This window comes from Dasypus novemcinctus, chromosome 5, assembly GCF_030445035.2.
Source record: "Dasypus novemcinctus isolate mDasNov1 chromosome 5, mDasNov1.1.hap2, whole genome shotgun sequence".
Classification (NCBI taxonomy): Eukaryota; Metazoa; Chordata; class Mammalia; order Cingulata; family Dasypodidae; genus Dasypus; species Dasypus novemcinctus.
In genome coordinates this window covers 107,881,612-107,907,783 of record NC_080677.1, presented here as the reverse complement: position 1 = coordinate 107,907,783, position 26,172 = coordinate 107,881,612, and the positions used below count along the sequence as shown (strand labels likewise).

Genomic DNA, 26,172 nt, shown 5'->3' with positions numbered 1-26,172 from the left:
ATTTACTCATAGTATTTAGTTCATATTAGTGCGATCATATGCTATTTGTCTTTTTGTGCCTGGCTAATTTCACTCAACATAATATCCTCCAGGTTTATCCATGTTGTCATATGCATCCAGATTCCATTTCTTCTTACAGCTGAGTAGTATTTCATTGTGTGTATATATCACATTTTGTTTACCCATTCACCAGTTTATGGACACTTGGGCTGGTTCTATATTTTAGCAATTGTGAATAATGTAATATGCTATGAAGATTGGTGTGCAAATGTCAGTTTATATCCTTGCATTCAGTTCTTCTGAATATATTCCTAGGAACAGGATTGCTGGATCATATGGCAGTTATATATAAGCTTCTTGAGGTACTGTCAAAGTGTCTTCCACAGAGGTTGCACCATTCTACATTCCCAATAGTGAAGGTGTATTTCTGTTTCTCCACATGCTTTCCAGCACTTGTAGTTTTCTGTTTTTTTAATAATGGCCATTCAAGAAGATGTGAAATGGTATTTCATAGTTTTGATCTGCATTTCCCTAATAGCTAGTCATGCTGAACTTTTTTTCATGTGCTTTTTGGCCATTTGCATTTCCTCTTTGGAGAAATAGTCCATTCAAGTCTTTTGCCCATTTTTCAATTGGGTTGCTTGTCTTTTTATCATTGAGTTGTATGATCTCTTTATTGTTACATGGTTATCAAACCCTTTATTGGATAGATAGTGTAGCAGTTTGATATTGTTTATGAATTCCAAAAATAGATATTGGATTATGTTTGTGAACTGTTCCTCTGGGCATATTAGATTGTATTGGATTCAGAGGTTTTACTTTTATCTGATTAAAAATGATTAAGGCTTTGGGAAGTGGACTTGGCTCAATGGTTAGAGCATCTGCCTACCACATGGGAGGTCCACGGTTCAAACCCATGGCCTCCTTGACCCGTGTGGAGCTGGCCCACGTGGAGTGCTGATGCAAACAAGGAGTGCTGTGCCACGCAAGGATGTCCCCTGCATAGGGGAGCCCCATGTGCAAGGAGTGTGCTCCGTAAGGAGAGTCACCCAGCGCGAAAGAAAGGACAGCCTGCCGAGGAGTGGTGCTGCACACAAGGAGAGCTGACACAGCAAGATCACGCAACAAAAAGAGACACAGATTCCGGTGCCACTGACCAGAACAGAAGCGGACACAGAATAACACGCAGCAAATGGACACAGAGAACAGACAACTGGGGCAGGGAGGGAGGGAAGGGGAGAGAAATAAATAAAAATAAATCTTAAAAAAATGATTAAGGCTTTGATTGGGCCATGTCAGTAGGATGTTGAGTCCCTGTCCCCTTGGTAGGTGGGGACACATAGAGAAACAGTATGAGAGAGAAGAGAGGTTGGAGTTTTGAGCTAGAGTTGGGGAAGTAAACACACGGGAGAGAGCAGAGCAGTTGAGCCCAGAGAGAATTGAGCCCTGGGGAGAGAGACAAAGACTACAGAGCCTGATAGTCTACAAGGGACCTTATGGAGAGAAAAGAGCAGCTGGGCCCAGAAAGAAATGAGCCCTGGGAAAGAGATGAGACGTATCCTACCCTACAGATAATATTGGAAGAAGCTGGGGCCACACAACCTTAAGATGAAGAGGAAGGCTGAATGTTGGCAGCCATCTTGTTCCATCATGTGGCAACAGACTTCGGTGAGGTAAGTAACTTATGTTTTATGGCCTGATAAATGTCAGCTTCTACCCCAAATAAATACCCTTTATGAAAGTCAACAGATTTCTGGTATTTTGCATCTGCACCCTTTAGCTAATACAGATGGTTTCCAAGTATTTTCTCCCATTGAGTTAGGCTGCCTTTTTACTTTCTTGACTAAGTCAGGAAGTAAGAGTCCTCCAACTTTGGTCTTCTTTTTTTTTTCATTCTGCCCCCATTGCAGCTTGCTTGCTGTCTGCTCTCTATGTTCATTTACTGTGCGTTCTTCTGTGCTTTTACTTGTCTCTCTTTCTGTTGCATCATTCTGCTGAGTTGGCTCTCTGTGGTGCTTGCAGGCCAGGCAGCACTTCGTGGCGATTGTGGGCTGGCAGCTCTCCATGGCGTGCAGGTGAGCCTGACTTCATGAGGAGTCCCTGGGACACAAACCCAGGGCCTCCCATATGGCAGATGGGAGCCCAACTGATTGAGCCATAGCAGCTTCCCCAGTCTTCTTTTTAAAAGACATTTTTAGCTATCCAGGGCTCCTTACCCATCCAAATAAATTTGATAATTGAGTTTTCCATTTCTGCAAAAAAAGGCTGTTGTGATTGTGTTGAATCTGTAAATCAGTTTGGGTAAAACAGACAACAATATTTGGTCTTCCAGCCCATAAACATGGAATGCCCTTTTATTCATCTAAGTCATTGTCAGTTTCTTTTAGCAATGTTTTGTAGTTTTCTGAATACAGGTCTTTTATGTCCTCAGTTAAGTTTATTCCTAAATATTTAATTATTTTGTCACTATGATGTATGGAATTTTTTTTTCTGATTTCCTTCACAGATTGCTCTTCAGTAGTGTACAGAAATGCTATTGACTTTTGCATATTAATCTAGTATCCTGCCACTTTGTTGAACTTCTCTGTTAGTTCTAGTAGCTTTGTTGTGGATTCTTCAGGCATTTCTAGCTATAGGATCGATAGTTTTACTTCTTTCTTTCCTATTTGGGTGCCTTTTATTTTTTATATCTAGTCTAATTGCTCTAGCTAGAACTTATGGCACAATATTAAGTAACACTGGTGACAGTGGGCATCCTGGTCTTGTTCCTGATCTCAGTGGGAAAGCTTTCATTCTTTCACCATTGATTACAATAACATCTGTAGGTTTTGCATGTGTGCACTTAACTGTATTGAGAATGCTTCCTTCTATTCCTATCTTTTGGAGTGTTTTTATCAAGAAAGGATGCTGTATTTTGTCAAATGCCTTTTCTGTGTCAATGGAGAGGATTTTGTGATTTTTTTCTTCTTAATTTATTAATGTGGTTCATTACACTAGCTGATTTTCTTGTATTAAACCACCCTTGTATACCTGGGGAAAAAAACCCACTTGATTGTGGTGTATAATTCTTTTATTGTGCTTTAGGATTCGATTTCCAAGTATATTGTTGAAGATTTTTGCATTACAGTCAGAGTTATTGGTTGTAATTTTCTTTTTTTCATAGTATCTTTATCTGGTTTTGGTATTAGGGTGATGATGGCTTCACAGAATGAATTTGGTAACATTCCTTCCTGTTGAATTTTTTGGAAGAGCTTGAGCAAGTTTGGTATTAGATCATCTTTGAATGAGTGGTAGAATTTACCTGTGAAGCCATCTGGTCCTGGGCTTTTCATCCTTGGGAGGTTTTTAGTGACTGTTTCAATCTCTTCAGGTATGATTGGTTTGTTGAAGTCCTATAATTCTTCTAGAGTCAGTGTAGGTTATTTGTGTATTTCTAGGAATTTGTCCAATTCATCTACATTGTCTAGTTTTTTGGCGTTCAGTTGCTCATAGTATCCTCTTATGATCTCTCTTATTTCTGCAGGGTCTGTGGTATGTCCCCCCTCTCATTTCTGATTTTATTCACTTGCATCTTCTTTCTTTGTCAGTCCAGCTACAGGTTTGTTGATTTTGTTGATTTTCTCAAAGAACCAACTTTCATTTTGATAATTCTATTTTTTAAATTCTCAACTTCATTTATTTGTGGTCAGATCATCATCTCTTATAACAGTTTTGCATTTAATAAATATTTTCTTCAATATTAGTGTCGCTACCCCAGATGTTTTTCGGTTACTATTTGCAAGTAATATCTTTTTCCAAGCTCTCACTTTCAACCTGGTTCTACCCTTATTTCTGAGGCAAGTCTCTTGTAGATAGCAAATAGATGGTTCATATTTTTAAATCTATTCTATCAGTCTATGTCTTTTGATTGGGAAGTTCAAGCCATTAACATTCAATGTCATTTCTGTAAAGTCATTACTTACTTCATCCATTTTATCCCTTGGCTTTCCATTGTCATATCTTATTCTTGTCTGTCTTTTTATCCTTTAATTTACCCTTTCTAATAATCTTCATTTCTATGCTCTCCTCCAATTCTCTCATTCTTACCTTTTCCTTTCAGGCTGCATACTCCCTTTAGTATCTCTTGTAAATCTGATCTTTTGGTAATATATTCTCTGTTTTTGTTTGTCTGTGAAGGCTTTAAACTCACCCTCATTTTTGAAGGACAGTTTTGCCAGATAAAAAAATTCTTGGCTGGCAGTTTTTTACTTCCAGGTCCTTAAATACATCATACCACTGTCTTCTTGCCTCCATGGTTTCTGATAAGGAGTCAACACTTAATAATCTTATTGAGGTTCCCTTTTATGTGATGCATTAGTTTTCTCTTGCTGCTACCAGAATCCTGTCTTTATCTTTGATATCTGTCATTCTGAATAGAGCGTGTCTCACAGTAGGTCTATTCAGATTTATTCTGTTTGGGACGTGTTGTTCTTCCTGGATATTGATATTTGCATCTTTCATAAGGGTTGGGAAGTTTTCAATCATTATTTCCTGCAATATTCTTTCTGCCCATTTTCCATTCTCTTCTCCTTCTGGGACACTGATAATGCATAAATTTGTGTGCTTCATGTTATCATTCAATTCCCTGAGAATTTTTTCCATTCTTTTCTCTTTGTGTCCTCCTGTCTTTTCAAGTTCACGTTTTGTCCTCAATAACACTAATTCTGTCTTCTGTCAATTCAAATGAGCTGTTATGTGCCTCTGATATAATTTTAAGCTCATTCATTGTGTCTTTCATTCCCATAAGTTCTGTTACTTTTCTTTGCCGGCTTTCAAATTATTCTCTATGCTCACCCAGTGTCTTCTTAATATCCTTTATCTCTTTAGTCATATTTTCCTTCAATTCTTTGACTTCATTTAGGAAATTTGTGTGGTTATCATTGTTTAGTTGTCTTAATTCCTATATCTCATCAGGATTTTTGGTTTGTTCCTTTTGGCCATCTCTTCCTGTTTCCTAGTATGGCTTATAATTTTTTACTGATGTCTAGGCATCTGAATATGTTGGTGAATTTACTTTGACAGTCAATTTCTCTCTCTGGCCTAGTGTTTTTTTTTTTTTTTTCACAGCTCTTTGCTTTTTGGTTCAACTTATTCTGAGTCTTTAAAACTGCCCAGCTTTAGTCATCAAAATGGGGCAAGAGACTCATTAATGGGATGCAGATTTTTGCCCAGGAGTTCAAACAAAGAGAGACCTAAAAGTAGTTTTTCTTTTGCAGTTTCACAGCTGGCAAGGAGATAGCACTCATTGTTGAACCTTTCCATGGAGGTGTTTCTTTCAAACTCTTCTTGCCTGTTTTTCTTTTCTAGTCAAAGCTGATACTCACAGTAGGCTCTGCTGGCCTAATTCACAGAAGAGAAACCACTCTCCTCCCTCTTCCACACCTTCCCTTTTCCCAGAGAGGAAGATATCTGCTCCCCTCTCAACTGCAGTGGGCCTCAGATTTTATCCAGGCTGCACGTCTTCAAGGTGGGGGATGGGTGTCCTTCCCGGTCACCCCATGGGTTTAGTAACTCATGATTGTCATTTGGGGTTCTTCATCTCTCTGTCTCACACCCTCCTGTGGGTTGTGCAGCACTGTACTGGTCTGCTGACCTCCAAGGCAGGTTCATCAGAAAACTTTTGGCCCTTTCTCCATTGTTTTTGTGAGAGAACCATTTTCCCAGAACTCTGCCCTTGACCCTTTTGAAGAGCAAAACTGGTCAGCTTTTTTGCAGAATGTACTTTTATTTGGTTTTCTCTGATATTTTCTCATGATTAAGATGAATGTTATCCATTTTTGGCAAGAATACCACAGAAGTGATGTGCCCTTTCAGTGCATGATGTCTTGGTGACATGATGTTGATAAGTCTTAGAACTTGTGATGTTAGTCTTTTTTTTTTTTTAAGAATAGACATTCTAGTGGGTGTGAAGTATTATCTCTTTGTGGTTTTGATTTGCATTTCCTTAATGGCTAATGGTGTTTAGCACTTTTCATATGCTTTTTGGACACTTATATATCTTCTTTGGAGAAATGTCTATTCAAGCCTTTTGCCCATTTTTAAAAATTGGGTTTTCTGTCAATTTTGTGGTTGCATTGCAGGGTTTTAAATCCTGGATATTAAATCCTTATCCCAGGTTTCCAAGTATTTTCTCCTATTCTGTAGGTTTTTTCATTTCATGATAAAGTCTTTTTTTAAATATACATTTTTTATTAGAGAAGTTGTGAGTACAAAACAAGCATGCATAATGTGCAGAATTCCCATACATCACCCCTCCACCAACACTTTGTATTGTTGTGGAACATTTGTTACAGATTACGAAAGAACATTATCAAAATATACTATTAACTATGGTCCAGAGCTTACATTTGGTATATTTTTTCCATACCACCCCCATTATTAACACCATGTATTAGTACTGTACCTTTGTCATAGTTCATGAGAGAACACTCTCATATTTGTACTGTTAACCACAGTCCTTCATCTACCACATGATTCACCATGTTATACAGTTACATGCCTTGTACAACTCATCCAAATTGTACACTTAGTGGCTCTCACTTTCATCTCAGAGTTGTGCAGTAATTGCCTCAGTAAATTTTTAATGTTTTCCTTAGTCCAAAAGAAAAATCCCATACCCCCCTATGACTTACCCTTAGGATTGATAAAATACCTTTAAGATGAAGTCTTTTGATGCACAAAAGTTTTTAACTTTGATGAGGTCACACTTATCTATTTTTTTCTTTTGTTGCTCGTGCTTTCTGTGTGAGGTCTAACACAAGATTCTGAAGATGCTTCCCTACATTATTTTTTGGAGTTTTATAGTCCTGGTTCTTATATTTAGGTCTTTGATTCTCTCCAAGTTAATTTTTTTTATACAGTGTGAGATAAGGGCACCCCTTCACTCTTTTGCATCTGGATATTCAGGTTTCCCAGCACCTTTTGTTGAAGAGACTACACTTTCACCAGTCATTGGACTTGGCACTCTTGTTAATCAATTAGCCATAGATGTGAAGGTCTATTTCTGAAATCACAGTTCAATCTCATTGGTCTATATATATACTGATATATATATAGAGATACATAGTAGTACCATGCTGTTTTCTTTTTTTTTAAAGATTTATTTATTTATTTAATTCCCCCCCCCCCCCCCCCCCGGTTGTCTCTTCTCTGTGTCTATTTGCTGCGTCTTGTTTCTTTGTCCACTTCTGTTGTCGTCAGCGGCACGGAAGTGTGGGCGGTGCCATTCCTGGGCAGGCTGCACTTTCTTTCACGCTGGGCGGCTCTCCTTACGGGCACACTCCTTGCACGTGGGGCTCCCCTATGCGGGGGACACCCCTGCGTGGCAGGCACTCCTTGCGCGCATCAGCACTGCGCATGGGCCAGCTCCACACGGGTCAAGGAGGCCCGGGGTTTGAACCGCGGACCTCCCATGTGGTAGACGGACGCCCTAACCACTGGGCCAAGTCTGTTTCCCTACCATGCTGTTTTGACTACTCTAGCTTTGTAGTTGAGTTTTAAAATTGGGAAAGGTAAGTCTTCTGACTTCTTCTTTTTAGAGATTGTTTTGGCTATTTGGGGCCCATTGCCCTTCCAAATAAATTTGATGAGTTGCTTTTCCATTTCTGCAAAGAAAGCTGTTAGAATTTTTATTGGAATTGAGTTGAATTTGAAAACTGCTTTGGGTAGAATTGATAACGTGACAATATTTAGTCTTACAATCCACAAGCATGCAATGTCCTTCAATTTATTTAGGTCTTTGATTTGTTTTAGCAATATTTTGTAGTTTGGTGATGTTAATCTTGATCACTTGGTTAAGGTGGCATGGCAGTTTGAAATTATTTATGAACCCCCAAAAGAGAGATTATATTTGTAAACTAATCTGTTCCTCTGAGTGTGATACCCTTTGATTGTATAAGATTCAGCTAAGATATCTTTGATTAAATTATGTTAAGATTAGGGCTTTAAGTCACTGAGGCATTATAAACAAAGGAGTGATGTAATTATACTTTTAAAGTCGGTAGAGCATGACTCTGGTTGACTCCCTGCCCCCTTGGTGGGTTGATGTAAATGACACTCACTTGAGAAGTCACATAGATGAAGACATGGAAGAGAAGAGAACTTGGTCATTTCAGTCCTGACAGGTGACAGAAAGGAGAAGACTCAAACAGCTAAAGTCCCGGGAAGAAAGATGAGCTATGTGCCTGATAGTTTGCAACTGAAGAGAAGAAAGCAACTGAGCAGCTGATAAGGTACAGAAGGAAACAAGCTCTATGCCACCCTACAACTGAGATCGGAAGAAGCTGGGACCACAGAGCCTTAAGAGGAAAAAGGAAGGAGAGACTGGGCAGAGATCACCCGCCATCTTGCTTCAACATATGGCAACTGACTTTGATGAGAAAGTACCTCTTCCAGTACCTTGAGTTGGACTCTTTAGGGCCTTGTAACTGTAAGCTTTTACCGCAAATAAATACCTGCTATAAAAGCCAACAGAGGGAAGTGGACATGGCTCAATGGATAGAGCTTCCACCTACCACAAAGGAGGTCCAGGGCTCAATATCCAGGGCCTCCTGACCCATGTAGTAAACTGGCCCACGTGGAGTGCTGCCATGCGCAAGGAGTGTCGCCCTGCTCAAGGAGTGGCCCCCACACAAGGAGTGCAGCCCCTGTGCAGGAAAGCAGACTGCCCAAGAGTAGAGCTGCCCACACAAAGAGCTGATGCAACAAAAAAAAAAGACAAACAGAGAAGAGACAATATGAGATGGTGCGAAGTAGGGAGCTGAGGTGGCACAAGAGAATGATCACCCTTCCCACTTCAGAAGGTCCCAGGATGGGTTCCCGGAGCTGCCTAAAGAGAATACAACAGACACAGAAGAACACACAGCAAATAGACACAGAGAGCAGACAAGGAAGTGGGGGAAGGGAGGAAAAATAAGAGGAAAAAGAGCCAAGAGATTTCTGATACTATGCATCAGTACCCCTTTGGCTAATACAGGTGTTATCTGTTAAGATTTCTGCACTGTAAAGTTACTATTTTCCCCTTTGTAATTCATAAATATCTTGGGGAGATAGCTTGAGAATATCCAAATATCCTATATCTCCTCAAACTTGTGTTAGTGCTCCTTGGTGATTCTTGCCTGCAACAGTTATTACTATGGTGTTCTTATGGTGATTTTCTATTTCCTTCATTTCCTCATTAATTAATTAGCATTCTTTGGACTCATGGATATATATTTTATTTTAAAGGCTATAATTAGTACTATCATTATTTACTGTGTCCTGTGTAGCTATATGTCCTGGCTATTCTTGGACTTTTGTATTTCCATATAAATTTTTAAAACTATTTGTCAGTTTCTAAAAAAAAAATACTGATAGGATTTTTGTTAGAATTGTATTGACTGTCTGATCAATCTGGAGAGAATTTACAATATTGAATCTTCAAATCCATAAATAATGTATATCCCTCCATTTATTTAGGTCTTTGTTTCTCAGTAACATTTTATAGTTTTTTGTCAAGAGATTTTGATGATTTTTATGTTCATGTAAATATTTTACCTCTTTCTAATTTCACATGCTAATTGTTTATAGCAAATATTGAGAAAAACAATTTTTATATTGACCTTGTATTCAGTGAGCTTGCTGAACTAGTCTTACAGTAAAACTTTTCCCCACTGATTTTATCTAGAAGGTGATAATTTTACCTGTGTGACATTTGATAGATTTCTAGATTGCCCTTACAAATATCTTACATGTATAGTGACCCTTCCTTCTTAATCAATAGGAATTAAGTGTTTCTATTTCCATTAAGAGATCAATAGGGTCTAAGAAACTACTGAATTGCTGGTCTGTTTTCTGATTTTTCTGTAATATGAATATATTTCTCTTGAAGTACAAAAAGAGAGAGAGAGAGTGAGAGAGGCATGTGGTATGTAGAATAATGGCCACTGGAGATGTTCATGTCCTAATTCCCAGAACTTGTGAATATTTTAGGTTATATTGCAAAGGGAAATTCAGGCTGCAGAGAGAAGTAATGTTGCTAACCAGCTGACCTTGAGATGGTGTATTAGTCAGCCAAAGGGGTACTGATGCAAAGTACCAGAACTCTGTTGGCTTTTATAAAGGGTAATTATTTGGGGTAGAAGCTTACAGTCACAAGGCCCTAAAGAGTCCAACTCAAGGTACCATAAGAGGACTTTCTCACCCAAAGTCACTTGCCATGTATTGAAGCAAGATGGAGGGCAATGTCTGCAAGGGTTCAGCCTTCTTTTCCTCTTAAAGCTCTGTGGTCTCAGCTTCTGATGTCAGCTGTAGGCTAGCATAAGGCTCATCTTTCTCCCTGGGATTCATTTCCTTCCAGGCTCAGCTGTTCTGGTCTCTTCACAAGGTCATCTGTAGACTATCAGGCTCATCTCTCTTCCTGGGGTTGCAGGATCCTCTGTGTATCTTCTCTGGGTGTCTACTTCCATGTGAGAGTCTGTTTTATCAGCCCAAGGGGGCTGGGACTCAATCCTGAGTCAAACTCTAATGACATGGTTGAATCAAAGCCCTACTCTTAACATGATTTAATCAGACCTCAGCTGAATCTAATTCAAAAGGTATCATGCCCAGAGAAACAGACCAGTTTACAAACATAATCAATTTATCTTTTGGAATACATAAATAATATCAAACTGCCACAGATGGGGAGATTACATTGTTTATCTAAAAGGTCCCACAAAATTCCTTATAAATGGAAGTGGGAAGCTGAAGAATGAGAGTTAGAGACAGATTTGAAGATGCTACACAGCTGGCTTTAAAGATGGAAGAAGGGCCAAGGAACCAAGGAATTTTGGCAGTCTCTACAAGCTGGAAAGAGCCTTCAAAAGGCCATGTCAACACCTTTATTTTAGCTAAGTGAGACCCATTTCAGAATTCTGATCTGCAGAACTGTAAGATGATATATTTGTATTGTTTAAAGCCATAGAAAATGAAGTAAGAAGCCTCTGAAATCTTAAAGGAGGGGCTTTAGGAATTTGGTCTTAATATTGCAATCATTTCCAGCTAACTACATATGCAAACTCAAATCTGGCTAGCAATGTTTCATATTAAAGTCTTTACCTCAAAATTACAATACATTAAAAAAAAACTACACAGGGATAAGGTTCAAACCCCGGGCCTCCTTGACCTGTGTGGAGCTGGCACTTGCGCAGTGCTGATGTGCGCAAGGAGTGCCGTGCCACGCAGGGGTGCCCCCCACGAGGGGGAGCCCCAAGCGCAAGGAGTGCGCCCCGTAAGGAGAGCTGCCCAGTGCGAAAGGAAGTGCAGCCTGCCTAAGAATGGCACCGCCCACACAGAGAGCTGACACAACAAGATGAAGCAACAAAAATAAACACAGATTCCTGTGCTGCTGACAACAACAGAAGCGGACAAAGAAGAAGACACAGCAAATAGACACAGAGAACAGACAACCGGGGTGGGATGGGGGGAAAGGGGAGAGAAATAAAAAATAAATAAATAAATAAAAATAGACAACTAGCAGTCACTGCACGTTTCCAAGGAGGGCAAGTTTATCTCTGCAGAATGATGTGATAAAAATAGGCTAGAGGGAAATGGATGTGGCTCAAGCAATTGGGGGCCCACCTCCCACATGGGAGCTCCCAGGTTTGGTTCCCTGTGCCTTCTAAAGAAGACGAGCTGTGATGGGCTGGTGCAGCAAGCTGACACAATGAAGAGACACAACAAGGAAACCCAATGAGAGACACAACAAGCAGGAGCAGAGGTGGTTCAAACCATTGGGTGCCTGCCTCCCACATGGGAGGTTTTGGGTTTGGTTGCTGGTACTTCCTAAAAAGAAGATGAGCACTCAACAGACAGAGAGACCAGACAGTGAGTGGAAAGGAACGGGGGGGGGGGGGGGGGGGAGGCAGGGGCAGGGAGGAGAAATAAATCTTAAAAATATATAAACTATATATTACTTCTGTATAAAAAATATATTCAAGGGAGAATGTGATGGAAGAAATAAGAATAAGGTCAACCTTGAAAATGGTTCATCTGGATTTCTAGATTATGACTATATGAATGGAAAAGGACAAATTTGAGAAATCATATAAAGAAAGTGCTAGAAGAACATAGACAAAGGTCTGGGTGCACAGTTGAAGGAGGAAAAATGTTCCTGTAGTAGAATATGAATAGCTATTTTCAACAGCACATACTCTAATTCCATGTATCCAGCAACTTAATTTTTCCAAGAGCCTACATCATGCCTGCTTTATTCCTCTCTGATATTTTTCTGCCAAAAAGTTCTGATTGCTTTCTGCAAGTCAAACAGGGAATATTCCAAAGAGTGTCAAAGCAAACCAGTTAAATACAATCATGATTAGGAAACAGATCTAAGAAGGAAATTATGTCATCACTGGATTCCTAATAAGATGCAAAAATTGTCCTAGATTGTGAACCTTAAAAAAGACCTACTGAGTGAACTTCCCCTCCTCCCCCAATAACAAATAACCCACTGTCTAGCAGCCAGTTTCTCGAAATTATGTTAATGAACGAGCTAACATCTGTAAGACACTTTAAAGTCCTTGAAAAAGAACATAAAATAATGTTGGTGTGCATTTGCTCTGGATGATTCCATGGCAAATTTGTTCTGATTTTAAAGGTTATGAGCCAATTCTTGCCTCTAAGTGCTGTAAATACCTCCTGTGAGGACCATAAATCACCTCAACTTTGCTTCTAAGTGCAGTTCTCTATAAAGATGCTCTAATCATAATCTCTACCAAATCTAGCTGTGACAGAGAAAGTAGAAGAAATTCAATTTATCTTCTTAAAGCAATGCTGATACTGTAGTTTTAACAGAAGTCTACACCTTGTTGCAAGAGCAGGTCTTACTCGGTGTCATTCACAATAAAGACTTGTAAGGAGCCATAGTCAGGAATGCAAGACTATCACTGATAAATGACATGCCCATGGTTGGGCTGCTCTGCTGTTGAAAACCACCCAGGCACACAGATAGGTCAATATAATCTAGTAATTCTTCCATATTTCCCTAAATCAGCCCTTACTTCCCATTTCAATACCAGCTGTCAAAGGCTGTCTTCTCTTCTCATATGAGCAGCCATAACATCCTTTATTCTCAGCACACTGCCTCCATTCTTATTTCAAAAAGAAAACGAAAAACATTAGATGGACTTTTTTTTCAACTTCTTGACATCAAAACCTTCAAACTCCATGTCCATCCTCTCCTGCCAGCCTCCTGCTTTAGTGGGAGAGGAATCTCTCTGCCCATCTCAATCTAAACCTTCCACCTGTGCACTGGATCAAATTCTCGCTCACATTCTTGGGACTGCTGTCTATTAATTATCCCCTCACCTTTTTTCTTCAGCCTTTCTCCTAATGACTTCTTCCTGTAAGCATAGAATTTGCTCAGGTTTCTCCCATACTAAAAATTAATCTTGGTGGCGGACTTGGCCCAGTGGTTAGGGCGTCTGTCTACCACATGGGAGGTTTGTGGTTCAAACCCCGGGCCTCCTTGACCTGTATGGAGCTGGCCCATGTGCAGTGCTGATGCAGTGCTGATGCAGCCTGCCCAGGAATGGTGCCGCACACACGGAGAGCTGACACAACAAGATGATGCAATAAAAAGAAACACAGATTCCTGAGCCACTGACAACAACAGAAGCAGACAAAGAGGACGCAGCAAATAGACACAGAGAACAGACAACCAGGGTGGGAGGGGGAAGGGGAGAGAAATAAATGAATAAATAAATCTTAAAAAAAAAAATTAATCTTCCGCCTCCCTCTTTCAGCTACTACTTTCTGCACTTACCTTCACAGCCAACCTCCCTGACCTAAACTCACTATATCTCCAATTCTATACCTTCCATTCACTTCTCAGATCTACTACCCTCTGGCTTCTGTTTCTGCCAAGCCACTGAAACAATTTGTGCCATGGTCAGAATGTATTTGTTGCTAAATCTAATGAATATTTCTAAGTTTACCTTTCCTTGCAGTAATTTTTTTAAAAAGATTTTTTATTTATTTTTCTCTCAATCCCTGCCCATCCCTCCCCCGCCCCCCCCAGTTGTCTGCTCTTCTGTGTCCCTTCACTGTGTGTTCTTCTGTGTCACTTATTTCTTATCAGCTGCACCCAGAATCTGTGTCTCATTTTTTTGTTGCATCATCTTGTGTCAGCTCTCCGTGTGTGTGGCGTCATTCCTGGGCAGGCTGCACTTTCTTTCATGCTGGGCAGCTCTCCTTATGGGGCGTAATCCTTGCGCGTGGGGCTCCCCTACGTGGGGGACACCCCTGCGTGGCACGGCACTCCTTGTGCGCATTAGCACTGTGTGTGGGCCAGCTCATCACAGAGGTCAGGAGGCCCTGGGTTTTAACCCTGTACCTCCCATGTGGTAGGCGGATGCTCTATCTGTTGAGCCAAATCTGCTTCCCTCTAATGCTTTTTAAAAAATTTCCCAGGATAGCTTCCTCATCTGTCTGCTCATAGAATGATTGCTGTGTCTCCTCAATGTCTACTTGTCTCTGCTCATTGTGTTCGCTTGTTGTCTGCTTGTCTTCTTTAAGAGGCACCGGGAACTGAACCCAGAGCCTCCAATTCTTTAACTTTTAACCAATTATAACACCTTCTAATGCTTTTTTAAAAATTTCCCCTCCCAAGATAGCTCCCTCATCTGTCTGCTCATTGTCTGATTGCTGTGTCTCCTCACTGTCTGCTTGTCTTCTTTAGGAGGCACTAGAACTGAACCCAAGACCTCCCATGTGCCCAACCGCTCAAGCCATATCCACTTCCTGCTCATTGTGTCTGCTCGTTGCATCTGCTTGTCTTCTTTAGGTAGCACCAGAAACCAAACCTGGGACCTCCCATGTGGGAGGTGGGCGCCACCTGCTCCCCACTATAATAACATTTTAAAGTGGGTTTCTTGGGAAACAGATTGGCTCAATGGACAGAACATCCGCCTACCACATGGGAGGTCCAAGGTTCAAACCCAGGGCCTCTTGACCTGCATGGTGAAGTTGGCCCATGTGCAGTGCTGATGTGCGCAAGTAGTGCCATGCCATATTGGGGTGTCCCCCGCGTAGGGCAGCCCCACGTGCAATGAGTGTGCCCTGTAAGGAGAGCCGCCCTGTGCGAAAAAAATGCAGCCTGCCCAGGGGTGGGGCTGCACACAGGGAGAGCTGACACAGCAAGGTGGCAACAAAAAGAGACATAGATTCCTGGTGCCGCTAACAAGAATACAAGTGGTCACAGAAGAACAAACAGTGAATGCACACAGAAAGCAGACAACTGGAAGGGGGAAGGGGAGAGAAAGAAATTTAAAAAAATAAATCTTTAAAAATAAATAAAGTGGGTTTCTTGTAGACAGCATATAATTAAGTCTTGTTTTTTTTTAACAAATCTAGTTTGACAACCTGTCTTTTAATTGGAATATTTAGACCATTTTTACTTACTGTAATTAGCAATATGGTTAGATTTACATTTACCACTTCTTTGTTTTCTATTTCTCCCACTTTTCTGCATTCCTTGTTCCCTCTTTTCCTGCATTCTTTTGAACTGTGCATTTTTAAATATTTCAACATGCCTTAAAATAATAGTTGCTTTTGAATTTAAAATAATCATTTTTTAACTTATCCAGTATACATTTAAATAACACATTGCTTCATGTATAATATAAGAACTGTACAAGAGTATACTTCAGGGGAGTGGATATGGCTCAAGCAGTTGAGCACCTGCTTCCCACATGGGAGGTCCTGGGTTTGGTACCTGGTGCTTCCTAAAAAACAAACAAGAGGCAAAGAAATGAAAAAACCAACTCAGGGGAGCCAAGGTGGCTCAGTGGTTGAGCACCGGCTTCCCACATATGAGGTCTAGGTTCAATTCCCGGTCCCAGTACCTCAAAAAAAAAAAAAAAAGTATACTTCAATTTCTGTTTCCTGTCTTTTGTGCTTACAGTGGGTTGAATACTGTCCCCAAGAAATTTGTGTCTACCTGGAACCTCAGAATGTGACCTTATTTGGAAAAAAGGTCTTTGCATATGTAATTAAGGTAAGGTTTAAAATGATATGCTATTGGATTAGGGTGGGATGTAAATCCAATGACAATATCCTTATAAGAGAGAGAAAAGCAGACTCAGAGACACATAAAGAAAAACTGAAGGAAAGGCTGTGTGAAGACTGAGGTAGAGATTAGACTTATGCTGCCACAGCCAAGGAACATCAGGAGCCACCAGAAGCTGGCAGAGGCAAGGAAGGATTCTCCCAGAGCCTTCAGTAGGAGCACGGTTCTGTCACACCTCGATTTTGGACTTCTGGCCTCCAGAATCATGAGAGAATAAATTTCTATGGTTTAAAGTCACTCTGTTTGTTACAGAAGTTCTAGAAAGTTAATATCAGCACTATTATAAACATAGTTTACTTCTACATTGATATCATTACCTTCACAATTTTGTGCTACCTTCATCCCCATTACCAAAACTTTTCCATCACCCCAAACAAACACTCTATACATGTTACTTCTCCATTTTCCTCCCCAGCTCCTGGTAACTTCTACTCTACTTTCTGTCTCTATGAATTTGTTTATTCTAGATATTTTATATATAGAATCATAGAATATTTGTATGCTATGCTATGCTTATTTCACTTAGCATAGTGTTTTCAAGGTTCATCCATGATGTACTATGTATCAGAACTTCATTTCCTTTTTCAGATGAGTAATACTCCAGTGTATGTATATACCACATTTTGTTTATCCATTCATCTGTTCATAGACAATTGGGTTGTTCCCACTTTTTTACTATTATGAATAATGCTGCTATGAAGATTGGTGTACAAATATCTGCTTGAGTACCTGTTTTCAGTTCTTTGGGGTATATATCTAGGAGTGGAATTCCCAGGTATTATGGTAATTCTGTTTAACATTTTGAGGAACTGCCGGAGTATTTTCTATAGCAGGTGCACCATTTTACATTCCCACCAACCCTGTTCTAGGGTTCCAATTTCTCTGCATCCTTACTAACACTTGTTACTTTCTGTTGTTGTTTTTAGTAATAGTCATCTAGTGGGTGTGAAGCAGTATCTTCCTGAGGAAGACTTCTTTGTAATAATAAAACAACTCACAAACTGCTTGCTAATGAATAGTAATTATACTTTACTATCTATTGCCAAATAAACTACATAAAGAAAAAAACTGTGAATTTTGTGACTTTTCATAATCTATATTTTATTAATTTCCTCAGCATTTACATGTTTTTAAAAGAATAGCAATTCATAAATGTAAAGATATAACATTTACATGATCTACTGACAATACCTGGTATGGATAAAGAGTTGTAAAGTCCTTGCACAAACTCCTCAGGGGTCCACAGCCCTTAGGTCAGAAGTTCAGCAATAGATATTGAACTTTCATCTTTATATTTCTTTCACCTTACCCCCAGTACTTAGCAAGGTACTTGGCTTATAACAGGCACTCAACTGTGGAAGGTAATTTCTCTGCATCCATTAAATAGACAATAATGCTATATACCGTACTGGTTCAGTTTTTTTTACAATGTGAACATTTTTTATATTATTTATTTACTTAAGAAACACTTTCTAAAAAAATTATTTTCTAATACAAACATTTAATGATATAAACTTGTTTATTTAATTGAAGACATTTTAAAATAAGAAAAAAAAATCTTTTATTTACCTGCATATTTAACATTTTCAGAACTCTTCATTCCATCTGGTATCATTTTCTTTTTGCCTGAGAACTTTCTTTGACATTTCTTGAAGTGCATTTTGCTACCAATGAACTCTCAGATTTTATCAAAAAGTTTTTATTCTTGAAGGATATTTTCACCAGAGATAGAATTCTATACTGCCAGGGTTTTTATTTTTTTCTTTCACTTTTAGTATGTTTGAACATTTTTCCATAGTTTCTGAGAAGTCTGCTATCATTCTTATTTTTGCTCCTCTGTACATAGGTGTCTTTATTATTATTATTATTTGGCTGCTTTTAAGATATTTTCATTATCACTGGTTTCCAGAAATTTAATTATGTGTCTTGGTATGGTTTTCTTTGTGCTTATACTGCTTGGGTTTGATAATCTTCTTGTCTTTGTGGGTTTAAAATATTCATCAAAATTGGAAAAATTTTGGTCATCAATATCGCTGCAGCTGTGGCTATGTTCATTTCCCTCTGGTCTTTCTTTGTCTTTTTCCTCACTTTAGAAAGTTCCTATTGTTGTGTTGAAGACATTTTAAAAAACTGAGGTGAAACTGACATACCTATAAAATTAACCATTATAGAGTGAACAACTCAGTGGCATTGAGTACATTCACAATGATGTACATTCACTGCCTCTATTTCCAAAACATTTTCATGGCCCCAAATGGAAACCCCACATTCATTAAGCAGTTGCTCCCCACTCCTTCTCACTGACACCACCACACCCTTCCTGCCCCAAGCCTTAGGAACCACCAATCTGCGTTCTGTCTCTATGGCATTATCTATTCCGGATATTTCATAAAAATGGAGTCATATAAAATGTGACCTTTTTGTGTTTAACTTGTTTCATTTAGTGTAATCTTTTTTGAGGTTCATTCATGGTATAACATGTATTAGTCCTTTATTCTTTTTTATGGTTGAATAATATCGTATATATATACTACAATTTGTTCGTTCACTCATCCATTTATTGTTTATGTACATTCAGGTATGAATGATATACTTCAATAAAATTTTTAAAAGTGAAAAGAAGACAGTGGGTGAGCATAAAGGATAATGTCAAAGTCTGCTAAAAAAAAGTAACAGAGCTTATGGGAATATAAGACACAATGGATAAGATTAAAAATACATAAGAGGCATATAACAGTGGATTTGAATTGACGGAGGACAGAATTAGTGAATGGGAAGACTGGGATTCTGAGCCTGAAAAAACAGGAAAACGAAAAGAGAAAAGAAAGGAAAAATGGTACAAGGTCTCAGGGAGTTGAATGACAACACAAAACACACAAACTTATGCATTAATGGTGTCCCTGCAAGAGAAGAGAAATGGAAAAGGGGCAGAAAGAATACTGGAGGAAATAACAACTGAAAATTTCCCAACCCTTATGACAGACATAAATATCAATGTCCAAGAAGGACAACACACCCAAAACAGAGTAAATCTGAATAAACCTACTCTGAGACAGCTACAATACAGAATGGTAAATTTCAGAGATAAAGAGAAGATTCTGAGTGCAGCAAGAAAAAACCAATATATCACATACAAGGGAACTTCAACCAGACTAAGTGCCAATCTCTTATCAGAAACCATGGAGGTGAGAAAAGTGGTATGGTGTCTTTAAAGTAATGAAAGAGAAAATCTGTGAGCCAATAATCTGGCAAAACTGTCCTTCAAAAATGAGGGTGAGTTTGAAGTCTTCACAGAAAAACAAAAACTGAGAGAGTATGTTACCAAAAGTCCAGAATTACAAGAGATACTAAAGGGAATGTGGCAGTCTGAAAGGAAAAGACAAGGCCAAAAGAGTGCAGAAATGAAGCTTAATAGTAAGGGTAACTTAAAGGGTAAAAGACAGACAATAGTAAGATATGACAGTGGAAAGCCAAGGTATAAAATGGATGAAGTAATGCCTTTACATAATAGCAATGAATGTTAATGGCTCCCCAACCAAAAGGCATACCCTGATAAAATGGATTAAAAAAAATTGGAGCCATCTATATGTTGTCTACAAGAGACTCACGTCAGACATAAGGATACAACCAGGTTAAAAGCGAAAGGTTGGAAAAATATATTGCTCGCAAATAGTAACCAAAAAAGATCAGGAGTAGCAACACTAATATAGGAAAAAAAATATTTTCAGTGCAAAACAGTTATAAGGGATGAAGAAAGTCATTATATATCAATAAAAGGGGCAATTCACCAAGAAAAAATAACTACAATAAAAATTTATGCACCTAACCTGGATGCCCAAATATACATGAGGCACACACTGGCAAAACTGAAGGGAGAAATAGATATCTCTACAGTAATAGGATGAGACTTCAATACACCACTCTCAGCATTGGCTAGAACACCTGGACAAAGGATAAATAAGGAAACAGAGCTTCAATAATATGATAAATTAACCAGACCTAATGGACATTTATAGAGCATTACATCCCAAAGAGCAGGATGTATATACTTTCAAACATTCAGGTTACCTTCTCCAGGACAGACCATATGCTAGGTCACAAGACAGGTCTCAATATATTTTAAAAGACTGACATTATACAAAACACTTCCTTTGATCAAAATGGAATGAGGATGGAAATCAATAACAGACAGAAAATGGAAAATTCACAAATATTTGGAGATTAAACAAGAGACTCAGTCACTCAAAGAAGTAATTGCAAGAGAATTCAGTGACGGTCTTGAGACAAATGAATATGAGAACACAACATTTCAAAATGAAAAGGAAATTTATTGCCCTCAATGCTTACTTTTTAAAAAAAAGAAGAGCTAAAAGCAAAGACCTCACTGCTCACCTGGAGGAATTAGAAAAAGACCAGCGAAATAATCTCAAACCAAGCTGAAGGAAAGAAATAATAAAGATCAGACTAGAAATAAATGAAATTGAGAACAGAAAAAAACAATAATCGACAAAACCAAGAGTTGGTTCTTCGAGGAGATCAACAAAATAGAGAAAATGACAAAGAAAAAAGAGAGTAGATGCAAATAAATAAAATCAGAAATGAAAAGGGAGGCATTACCACTGACTCAACTGAAATAAGAATGATCATAAAAGGATTCTATGAACACCCGTATGCCAACAAACTAGACAACATAGATGAATTGGACAAATTCCTAGAAAGAGAGAAACCTACACTGACCCTAGAATAGAAGACCTCAACAAACCAATCATAAGTAAAGAGATTGAATCAGTCATCAAAGACCTCCCAAAGATGAAAAAGCAAAGGACCAGATGGTTCACAGGTGAATTCTACTAATCATTCAAAGGTGATCTAATACCAAGCTTACTTAAGCTCTTACAAAAAATTCAACAGGAAAGAATGCCTACCAAATGCATTCTATGAAACCAACCAACATCACCCTAATACCAAAACCAGATAAAGATACCACAAAAAAAGAAGATTCCAGACCAATAACTCTGATGAATATAGATGCAAAATATCCTCAACGAACCAAATCCTAAAGCACATTAATCCAAAAGATATGAATAGATGGAAGCTTTTTTCAGCATTACATATACAAAAACCCCACAGCTAACACTGTACTCAACTGTTAAAGACTGAAAACTTACCCACTGAGATCGGGAACAACATAAGGATGCCCACTGTCACCACTGTTATTCAATATTGTGCTAGAAGTTCTAGCTGGAGCAATTAGGCAAAAAGAAAAAAAAGAAATAAAAGGCACCCAAATAGGAAAGAAAGAAGTAAAACTTGCACTATTCACTGAAGATATGATCTTATATCTAGAAAATCTTTAAAAAATCCACAACAAAGCTACTAGAACTAATAAAGTTCAGCAAAGAGGCAGAATACAAGATTAATATGCAAAAATCAGTAGCATTTCTATACACTACTGAAGAGCAATCTGAGGAGGAAATCAGAAAAAAAATTCCATTTATCATAGAGACTAAAAGAATCAAATATTTAGGAATATATTTAACCAAGAACATAAAGTATTTGTATGCAGAAAACTACAAAGCATTGCTAAAAGAAACCAAAGAAGAGCTAAATAAATGGGAGGACATTCCATGTTCATGGACTGGAAGACTAAATATCCTTAAGATGTCAAATCTACCCAAACTGTTTTACAGATTCAATGCAATCTCAATAAAAATCCCAACAGCCTTTTTTTCTTTCTTCCAGAAATGGAAAAACCAATTATCAAATTTATTTTGAAGGGTAAGGGACCCTGAATAGTCAAAAATGTCTTAAAAAAGAACGAAGTTAGAGGACACTCACTTTCTGATTCTAAATCATTTTACTCAGTTACAGTGGTAAAAACAGCATGGTACTAGCAAAAGGTAGATATATTGACCAATGGAACCGAACTGTGAACTCAGAAATAGACTCTCACATGATCAAGTGATTTTTGATCAGGCTGTCAGGCCCACCCAGCTGGGCCAGAACAGTCTATTTAATAAATGGTGCTGGGAGAACTGGGTATCCATATCCAAAAGAAAGAAAGAGAACCCCTATCTCATACCTTATACAAAAGTTAACTCAAGATATGGGCTGTGTATTTTATTATGTGGGCTTTGTATTTTATAAATACACAACATTCTAGTTTCTTAAAATTGAAATACCATGGGTTTTGTCTTTTCCTTAAATGTACAATTAAAATGTATGTACATGTAAAAAAAAATTACCTCCAAATGGATCAAGGACCTAAATATGAAACCTATAACCCATAAAATTCGTAAAAGAAAATGTCATCTTCAAGATCTTGAATCATCTTCAAGATCTTGTGGTAGGCAGTGGTTTCTTATACCTTACAACCAAAGCACAAGCAACAAAAGGAAAAATAGATAAGTGGGATCTCCTCCAAATTAAACACTTTTGTTCTTCAAAAGATTTCATTAAGAGAGTTAAAAGGCAGCTTACTCAATGGGAGAAAATATTTGGACACCACATATCTGATAAGGTTTGATACCCATGTTATATAAAGAGATTATACAACTCAAAGATAAAAAAAAAAAAGACAATCAACCCAATTAAAAAATGGCCAAAATACTTGAACAGACATTTTTCCAAAGAGGAAATACAAATGGCCAAAAAGCACATGAAAAAAATGTTAAACATATCTATTAGGGAAATGCAGATAAAAACTACAATGAGATACCACTTCACACCTTATAGAATGGCCATTATTAAAGGAGAAACAGGAACACTCCTTCACTGTTGGTAGGAATGTAGAAAGGTGCAGCCTCTGTGGAAGGCAGTTTGGCAGTACCTCATGAAGCTGAATATAGAACTTCTGTATTGTCCAGCAATCCCACTACTAAGGATATATTCAGAACTGAAAGCAATCCCACTACTACGGATATATTCAGAACTGAAAGCAAGGATGCAAACTGACACTTGCACTGTTCATAGCAGCATCACTCACAATTGCTAAAACATGGAACCAGCCCAAATGTCCATCAATTGATGAATGGATAAACAAAATGACAAAATGTGGTATGTATCCACAATGGAATACTATTCGGCTGTTAAGAAGAAATGAAATCGGGATGCATATGAAAACTTGCATGAACCCTGATGACATTATGCTGAATGAAATAAGCCAGACACAAAAAGACAAATATTGTATGGTCTCACTACTATGAACTAAATATGATGATTAAACTCATGGAGATAAACTCTAGAGTATAGGTTTCTAGGAGATAGAATATGGGTTGAGAGTGGAAACTGACACTTAAAGTATGTAGAATTTTTAAATAAGGTTTATTGTAAAAGTGTGGAAATGAATAGAGGAAATGCAACACATTATAGCGAGTAAAACTAACACCACTGATTTATAAATGTAACTGCGGCTGAAAGGGGTAATCTATAGACGTAAATGTCAATTGAAAGGAAGCTAGAGAACAGTCTAGGGAATGTATAACTTAGTGATTTCAGTGGTGGTGAAGATTGTGGTTAAAAGTATAAATGTAAGAAGGCTCTTCTTTTACAAAGTGTTAAGAATATGGTGATACACGGAAAAATTACAACTAATGTAAATTATGGAAGAAAGTTGACAGTAATATTGTAATATTTTTGCAGCAATGGCAATGAAGATATTACATCATTTCTAAGGGACAACAACAGGGGGCTTAGGGGATATGGGATTTTTCCTTTGGGAGAAATGAAAATCTTCTAAAATTGACTGAAGTAATGCAGCACAACTCAGTGACGAAAATGAGAGCCACTGAGTATATACTTTAAATGGACTGTACAAAGCATGAGACTGTATAACACAGAGTCCTGTGAGAGAAGGTGGACTGTGGTTAACAGAACAAAGGTAAGAATGTTCTCTCATGAAATATAAAAAATATATAATACTAATACAGGGTGTAAATAGTCAAGTGGGTTCGGGCAAAAATAAACCAAATGTAAGATATGAGCTATAGTTAGTAATATTTGACAATGCTCTTTCATAGTTTGTAATAAGTGTTTCACAACAATGCAAGGTATTGTTGGTGGGGTGATGTGTTAGCTCTGTATGATGATATGCACATTTGTTTTTTAAGTTCACAATAATTACAATAAACTTTTTGTTTATGTATGTTCATGTCTGAGTAATACACTTCAATAAAATTTTTAAAAAAGAATGTTGGTAAGAAATGGGCCATTGGACTAAAGATGATCTTTCAACTTTGATATTTTTCTGTTTGGGGAGAAGTTTAACACAAAACAAAATAAAATTGGATTGGGGAATGGTAATTAAGGCATTGATTTTATTCACCTTGCCCCCAAAACATGAAAGATAATTTTACCTAATCTTTTCTTAGCATAGCATTCTTTGACCTCAAAATGTATTAGCAGCTTGAAAATATACAATATCATAATGACAAAATACTATAATAATTATTAATTTTCCCTTTAGGGTTAGTACCTAGTGTAGAGTAAGCAGAAAGTGATAACTGAGGTTCCCAAAATTCCAATTTCTTTTCCATTTCTTAAAGCCCTCCGTCTCCTTTTTTTACTTAGGCATTTAGCATTAAAAATTTTCAAAGTCAACACTGCTAACAGAGAAGGAATTTTAATCATCCACTTACCCTAAACACAGAGTGATATCAAGATGAAGATTGTATTCCTACTATACAGGACAAATAAAGTTTTCATTCTAAATTCTTTCTAAACACTCCCCTAAAAACGTTAATATCCTAGTGCCCTCTAGTGGGGGAAATTATAGGGATATGTCAAGCAAGAGAGAGATGAGTTAAAACATTATACATGTCGCATGTGTCAGTACTTCATTCCTTTTTATGACTGAATAATATTCTGTTGTATGATATACCATATTTTATTTATCCATTCATCTGTTGATGGACACCTGGGTTGTTTCCAACTTTTGGCAATAGTGAATAATGCTGCTATGAACATCAGCGTGCATATATCTGTTCGTGTCCCTAGTCGTGGGATTGCTGGATCATATGGCAATTCTATAGTTAACTTGCTGATTATTACAAAGCGCCAACTACCAATGCATTTGGGAAAAAGCGTTGACCAAAAGGGGGAAATACTAAGTATAAATGAGTTTTTACAGCTAAGAGATTTCAAAGTTAGTCAGGAGGTCATTCCAGGTTACACGTCTCAAGAGGATCTCACTGACTGCCACAGTAAACAATGCCTCAAGCAGGGGTGCTCCTGAGGGTTCTAGTGACATCTGGACACTATAGGTAGGACACACAACCCCAGGAAATTGGCACCTTGTCAGTGGGCCTTACCTTGGAATATATATTAACCTACTTCCCCAGTGTAACAGTTAGACTTATTTAAAATAATTTTCCTATATGTGGTTCTTCTGCCCCTTTTATTTGAACCTATAATTAGCACTATACCTGTTAAATATATGTCATAGAGACCTAAATCTTCTGTCTGTTCATATGCTGGTTGAGCCCTGAAACTCAGCAGAGTTGCAGCCACCCACCCACTCTCCAGTTCATCGGACTCTAACAAAATGATGATGATGGACAATGCTCATCCCGAAAAACAGAGTATCTACAACTGCAAGCAAAACAGTTCCACCCACCCATTCCATGGCATCTAACCCCCTCTCTCAATCGGAAGCAGCATAGACACCACCAGCTCCAAATCCTCGAGAATGAGGAAAGAACAAACATGAGGGGGAAATGCAACTGTGGACCAAAGTAGACTTATTATTCTAGCAATGAGAGAACCTGTAATATAGAGATAAAGATAACGGTCACCAGAGGTTCTGAGGGGAGGGTAAGGGAAGAACAGGTATAACATAGAGCATTTTGGGGACACTGGAATTGTTTCTGCACAATATTCTAATAATGGATATAGGCCATTATACATTTTGTACATTTTGTCAAAATCTGTCAAATTGTGCAGTGCAAAGTGTATACCATAATGTAAACTATACACCTTAGTTAATACCAATACTTCAGTATTTATTTATCAACTGTAACAAACGTACCACACTAACTAATGAAAGATGT

The 26,172-nt window shown here is 38.1% G+C and overlaps 1 protein-coding gene and 1 long non-coding RNA gene across 3 annotated transcripts in view; one reads left to right on the top strand and one right to left on the bottom strand.

Moving 5' to 3' along the window:
• Positions 1–22,527, top strand: part of LOC131278530 (uncharacterized) — a 33,848-nt gene extending 11,321 nt beyond the window's left edge. Inside the window, exons 2-4 of the long non-coding RNA XR_009185884.2 lie at positions 1,572–1,673; positions 15,962–16,054; positions 18,705–22,527. This is a non-coding gene — a long non-coding RNA (uncharacterized lncRNA). The remainder of the gene's footprint in view (positions 1–1,571; positions 1,674–15,961; positions 16,055–18,704) is intronic.
• AHCYL2 (adenosylhomocysteinase like 2) overlaps positions 1–26,172 on the bottom strand; it is a 272,609-nt gene that overhangs the window by 62,474 nt on the left and 183,963 nt on the right. The window lies entirely within an intron of this gene.